The sequence below is a fragment of the Lithobates pipiens genome, unplaced genomic scaffold (genome assembly GCF_037356315.1).
Source record: "Lithobates pipiens isolate NorthernLeopardFrog02 unplaced genomic scaffold, aLitPip1_a1.2 Scaffold_1, whole genome shotgun sequence".
In the NCBI taxonomy this organism is placed as follows: Eukaryota; Metazoa; Chordata; class Amphibia; order Anura; family Ranidae; genus Lithobates; species Lithobates pipiens.
The window spans coordinates 211,984,430-211,991,170 of record NW_027507685.1 but is presented as its reverse complement, the minus strand read 5'-3'; the positions used below and the strand labels follow the sequence as shown (position 1 = coordinate 211,991,170).

Genomic DNA, 6,741 nt, shown 5'->3' with positions numbered 1-6,741 from the left:
TCTGAGAACCTTAAGGAATGGTCAGTGTGCTCCAGTTCTCTTACCATGTCCTCTGAGGTTGATGGGGAATCCTCCTCGCTATGTTGTGCCATCTTGACAGCGGATTGCTCCCTCGTTCTGTGAGTCTATGTACCGAAAAGGTCTAGTATGCTGCGGGAGCCAGGCATGGATAAAGATTGGCATTGTTGTGGGCAAGCAGGCAATCTGTCTCTTTTGCCCGTCACCGAGTATTATTAGGCTGGAAGGGGCTCCGTGTGCCGTGGTCTAGCAGAGCTCAGTTAGGCAGCATCCATTCCCACCGAACTCCAAGGCACGCCCCCCCCCCCCCCCCCACTATACCCCTCTTTATTTGTTTGTTATATATTGTAGATGAGGATAAGTTTGTTTGTGCTCAGAGACTCTTAACAATGATGAAATGGAAATGACACATACTGAAAGAAAGCGATCTGAAGGTGTTCCGGGGTCAGTATGCCTAAAAGGGGGCAAAAAAGTACAGCAGGCAGGGAGATGAAAATACAAAGTTTATTCAACCTGAACCAATCAATCAGTCAAATGAAGAAATGCTTGGGACATCTGTTACCGGCTCTGGGACGTACCTGGCATAGCATGAAGACCTCTATCTACCCAATCTCTTAATGATATGCACAAGGACCCCCTGACCTGAAGCCGCTGCCCCGATCCTAAAGGAGGGACCCAAGAAAGGACTTGGGGTTGAGCCCAAAATTCCCCAAAAGCATGCGGCAGTATTTGATGAAAAGCGGTGCCATGAGCGTGGCCCCGTTAAAGGGCAAAAGAGGACCATCCCTGGGTTGTCCTGCCAACTGGAGCAACAACAGAACAAAAACCATGACCGGGCACCAACTAGAATTGATCCTGAAAAACCTGACATCTGCGTCGGACCCAATCTGTTTCATCTTACAAACCTCTAAATAACAAAAAATTATCAGGATACCTAACTAATTGATTAATGGACAACGTGCGAGGCCCAGGCTCGGTACAAGCAAATTCCCCTGGCCTAAGAAAACTGTAGAAGGCCAAATTGCTGCCTTCAGCACCAGACTAGGTAAAACCCCGAAAGGAGAACTAGATAACATGACCGACAAGGCCCGGAAAATGTCCCCAGTGATAGGAAGCCTATTGCTGAGGCTCGGCGAGCTACCCTTCTGAATACCCCTCAGAACTGCCTTGACCGCATGAGCCGCAAACACAGAGGGTCTACTGGGATATTGTAAAGAGAAAAAATGCTGCAGGCCCGCCAAGTAACCCCTGATTGTGCCGTGAGATAACCCGAGCTGAGAATGACAGTAAGCTACAAACGCTAAAATGAACCGCACGTCCAAACAATCCGACCTGGGGTACAGGGTATGAAACGTCTGGAAAGCTTTCCAAGCTGTGTGGTAAGCCCGCCTGGTGTTGATGGACAGAGACCTGTCAACCTGCCGGAAAAAAGATAAAAAATCAAACCGGGACAGAGCATCCGCTGCAGAATTTTGCACGCCACTAATAAACCTGCAGTGTATGTGAAACCTGAAATTGACAACCAAGTGAGCCTGCGTAAAAAAAACATGATGAGCAAGGAACTAGACCTGCCTTTATTGATGACCTCCGAAATTGCCTGATTGTCCGTGAAACACGTGACCGTATTGCCAGTCCATAAATGCCCCCACACCTGGGCTGCCGCCACTATGGGGTAAATCTCAAATAACGCCGAGGTCTAAAAGAACCTGGGAATCAAGCCACACTCCTCCCGCCAGCCAATGCGTACCAAAAATGGCTGCATAACCTTTAGAGGTGGCGGCATCAGTAACTACTTGCAAAGAAGACAATGACACTGCCGGGATAAACATGGAAATCCCGTTCCAGTGATGGAGGAACTTGTCCCACATGTGTAAATCGGACAAAGCTGCGGAATCTAAACTGACCCTAGAATCCGAGTCCGGAGCCATTGGTAGCAAAGCCAGCAACCGGAAAATAAAGGACCTGCCCTGAGGAATGATCCTCATGGCAAAGTTCAACATGCCCAGTAATGACTGCAAATCCTTCCTAGTAGCGGCCTGGGAAATAAGAAACCCATGCATCCGCTCTCTGATCCTGACCAACTTATCCTCCGGCAGGCTGGCCTGCATGGCCTGGGAGTCCAGACCAATACCCAGAAAGGTCAGAGTGGTAGCCGGGCCCTCCATCTTTTTGTTTGCCAAGGGAACATTGAGAGCGGAAAAAACAGCTACAAACTTCTGAAGATCCGAAGGTACCCGACCCGTACTCAATCAGAAGGTAGTCATCCAGGTAATGAATAACCTCCTGACAACGCTCCTTCTGCTTGAGAATCCAATTGAGCACCTCCGAGAACACATTAAAAAGCCAAGGACTACTTCTAGACCCAAAAGTAAGTTTGGTGGCAAAATAATACAAATTCCTCCATTTGACCCCGTGCCACCGCCAAAGCGCTGGCTGAATAGGAAGGAGCTTAAAAGCATCAGAAATATCTGCTTTAGACAGCCAAGCATTCCTTCCTGCCCCAATGATGCGTTGGATAGCTAAATCCACTGATGCATACTTCAATAAAAATTCCTCCGCGGGAACCAGGGAATTCAAGCTAGGCACTACGGAACAATGAGGCGCAGACAAGTCATAGATTAACCTTCATTTATTGGAGAATTTCCCCCTGACCAACCCCAAAGGGTTCACCCTCCACTGGTGAAACGGAGGTGTGGAAAAGGGGCCGATGATGAACCCCTTCTCCAGCTCCGATTGAAGCAGCCGATCCACCGCCTCCATGTCTGTGCCTGTGGACAATAAATTCTTGCACTCAAAGGTGCCCTGCAGTAAGGTGATAAGCCCCATGTGAAACCCTCCACCAAGAATTGTCGTAAAGAGGGAGACGGATGAAACTCCAAAAAGGCCTGCAAAACCAAGTTGTTGATCCGGTTTAGTCAGGAAGATTTCCCCTGCTTGAGTGAACACAATGATTTGGGGTGTGCCCTAAAGCAGCTGGCACAGACATGAAGGAGATGACACTGGCTGTAATTACATAAACCCTGATTGAAATTGTTACAGACCTGTGATTCCCCCAAAAACTGAATTGGGGCGGCCCATTTTGTCAAAAGCCGTGGAAAGCCCTGGGGAAGGTAAAACACCGGAGAGGCCCCTGGAAGTGCCCGGGACTGATGGAGGACCCGTGAGAGGGCATCAGTAAGTAGTATGTGCTGAGGACTGGCAAGTGGCCAGTGGACCTCAACCCAGCAAAATGGCGACAAAAAAGTTCGGTATCCACCTTGCTCCAGTCAGTTGTAACCTGGTGCTGAGCGAACACCGCCGCCGCTTTAGCTGAAAAGGACCGATGATAATCGTAAAATGTCGAACCCCCATACTTCTGTCCCAACTCCACCACCGCGTACAAATATAGGTCAAGCTCCTCCCTTCTCTGAGGACTGACCGAGCAAACAACATCCCTGAAGATGCTAAAAGCTAGCACAAAATCAGGGATGGAAAGTTTGCGACTAAGCCTATGGGCCCTGGTCTTGACTACCACCGACACGTCGCCACAAGCATATGACTTGTCCGCGATGTCATGAGCCGCGATCAAGAGGGAGGCCAAATTAACGTCCTTTCCCTCCAAAATATCTTTCTTAATATTGGCCGGGATAAAATGGGCTGGAGTGACCGAAAATGAACTAGCACTATTACCTGCTGCCGATGGCAAGACCAGAGGTAACCCCGGGACTGCTGACATGTCGAGACCCACAGGTGCCACTGGTGCAGGGCATGGAGGACACTCCAAAACCTCCACCCTGGCTCGTAATTCCTGAAAAGATGTAGCCAACACACTAAGGGAGGAGTGAATTAATGTGAGCGACGCACCCACAGAATGCAAGGTAACTTGTTCAGGGGTAGCGCTTGAAGCACTGGGGAATAAAAGTCTGAAAAGTTCCACTTTACGAGCTGAAGCCGGATAAGCGACACCGCTACGACGAAGTACGGCCATCAACCTGGGGACCGTCCAAGACCTCATGGAGGGTGTGCTGCCATGTTCAGACTCCCCAGCCTGGGAAGGAGGGATGATCTCTGAATCCTGGATATCTGCCGCCTGAGACATGATCTAATTTGACACAAGTGACAGTGAATTAGGAAACCACCCTGCCAAACCTAACCCGAGACTATAGAAGTGCCGATACCCTGAAATGATGACCTCACCCTCCCCATTCCCAACCGACCATTCCTCCCGACACCAACGTACCAACCCTCCCGTGCGTAAACTGTGAATGAGAGGAAAACTGGAAAAGTGTCAGAAATGAAATTGATAGAGCCGAGCCACCTGTGATTCCGGAGGCAATTAAAAACGTACACTCGGGCCCCAAGAACCTGAAAAACGTGTCAGCTAGGATAATAAGAAAGGTGAAATGAATAAATGACTTGCCACTAAGCAATCCTGGATAACCTGGACCGACCTTCTCCCCTTGTAAGCATACAAATGAAAATGAGTACCTCAGTAGTGAAACCGTGTTGCGAGACCCAACCTGGTGACCTCACACCTAGCTCTCACCATGGGGGACGAACCCCTAAGTAAAGCCGAACATACCTGAAAAACTGAGACTGCAAGTCTAAAGAAGAAAACACCCCTGAGGTCCTGCAACCGTGCCAAACTTGACAGTACATTGAACAGGACAAAAGAAATGAAACCAGCCAAATAACCATGCGACTCGCCGATGAATCTACAGAAACCAAGTTCTGACAAGAGCAAACATACAACTGATCCCACACATGTGTATACGCATTGACAAAAATACCCAGAGAGAAATGAGGTCCTGATGACAAATGAGCCTAAACATGACCAACCATAATCGCAGCAAAGTAAGAGGCACCCTTCACCCCCCCCCCCCCAAACCTGAAAACATCCCCTAACCATCTGGACCGAACGCACACCCCCCCCCCCCCACACCCCCCCCCCTTCTCAAACCTCCCCTAAACCTTGCATGTACGCCCTATCTAGACTCCCCACCGACCGAGCTTCCTCAGTGACATGACCAACCCAGAACTGACCGTACAGGCATTACTACGGGTTTGACAAAATAAGTACAACTTGTATTGCTGCTCACACCCACAAACAGGTCCAAATAGTTCCTGAGGGAAAAGGAAGGAAAACATAAGCATAAATGACATTGCAGTATAACTGAAAAAAGAAGAACCCACCCCCACCTTCCCTGTGCAGGGAAACATGAAACAATAAATAATGAAATGAAACCGGAAAGAAATGACTACAAAACATCCCAGCCGTTACCCCTGCATGACCATGACACCGTCCTACCTCTAACCAAAATCCCAGCAAGAAATGTCCTATCCCAGTCAGCGATGTCCCTATGGAAAGCACCGCTGTTGCGAACCAGTGACATACCCCCCCCCCCCCGGACCAAAATAACAGGCAGTGGCAAGACCACCCCTCCTCCCCCCCTCATAAATCCAAATCCCTGCTGAGCAACCCCAACCCCACCCCCCCTTTTCGAAATGCCCATACCCTTTAAACCCCCAACCTGTGACCGCCCCCCCGCCATAGAAGCCCCCACCCCACAAAACGAATTGAAACACTAAGCCCTTGTACACACGGTCGGAGATTCCGTTGGAATGTGTCCGATCGGATCGTTTTGTCAGATATTCCGACTGTGTGTGGTATGCATCGGACTGTTTCGGTCGGAATATCCGTCGGACCAAATTTTCCAACTTGCCGGAAATATTTTCCGACAAACTATTCTGATTAGACATACTCCGATCATGTGTAGCCTACTCCGACGGACAAAGTGCCACGCATGCTCAGATAAAATTCCTAGACCAAAGCTATTGGCTACTAGCCTGAACATAGTCCCGTTGTAATGAAATAACATTACGTTATGTACAATCGGATTTTCCGACAACTTTGTCCGACCGTGTGTATGTAACAGTTTCGGACAAAATCCGTTGGACAAAATCCAACGGAATTGGTTGTCAGAATGTCCAACCGTGTGTACAAGGGCTAAGAGTTAAAGTATAGACCGCAAGAGCCCCCCCTCCCATGACTACCTGCCCCCGTCGGACCACAGGGGAAAAGATAAGTGCCCACCACCGCTGAAATCTCCACGTCTGGAATTAGAAAATGCCGTTGCACAGGAAATGACGCGGCGAACTAAGCCTCTTGACCCTGAGAACCGCCCCCACCTCCGACAACCTCCGGAGATATCCGACAGGGCAGGGAGGAACCGAGGCCATCTTATAATTGCGAGGCTCCTCCCACAAATGGAGGCGGGCCTACGTCTCGCCTCCCCACATGTTGTGGAGGTGTGCGTTTATTCTTTGTGTGTGTACACATAAAAACATTTTTATATTTTGTAGTTAAGGATAAGTTTGGCTTTCTTCTGGTGGCGCTTTAAGTGGACAGAACGGGTCTTTGTAGTGTGGGAGGAAACCCACACAGTCCTTGCATTGGTGGTGCAGTGGTGAGCATAGCTGCCTTCTCAGCAGCTGACCCGGGTTCGATTCCCGGCCAATGCCATCTCTAATACTTGGAGTCCTCAGAGAGAAGCGCTATACAAGGTGCATTGAGCCCTCAGGGTTTTTGGGGTTAGGGGGAGAGCCCTTGGGGTGCTGTGGATCAGGACCGCGCTTGGCTAGGATGAGGGCGGCCCGCGGTTTGAGTTGAATGGTGTCATGTTCTCTCACGTGTTGCCCCATCACCCTATCAATAGAAGGTCAGACTTGTACCTGTCTGGGGGT

At 49.6% G+C, this 6,741-nt stretch overlaps 1 non-coding gene across 1 annotated transcript; it reads left to right on the top strand.

The window, feature by feature from the left end:
- The first annotated feature begins 6,447 nt into the window (after positions 1–6,447).
- TRNAR-UCU (transfer RNA arginine (anticodon UCU)) lies at positions 6,448–6,519 on the top strand. Its single transcript has one exon. It is a non-coding gene; the product is annotated as a tRNA-Arg (tRNA).
- The last annotated feature ends 222 nt before the right edge of the window (positions 6,520–6,741 follow it).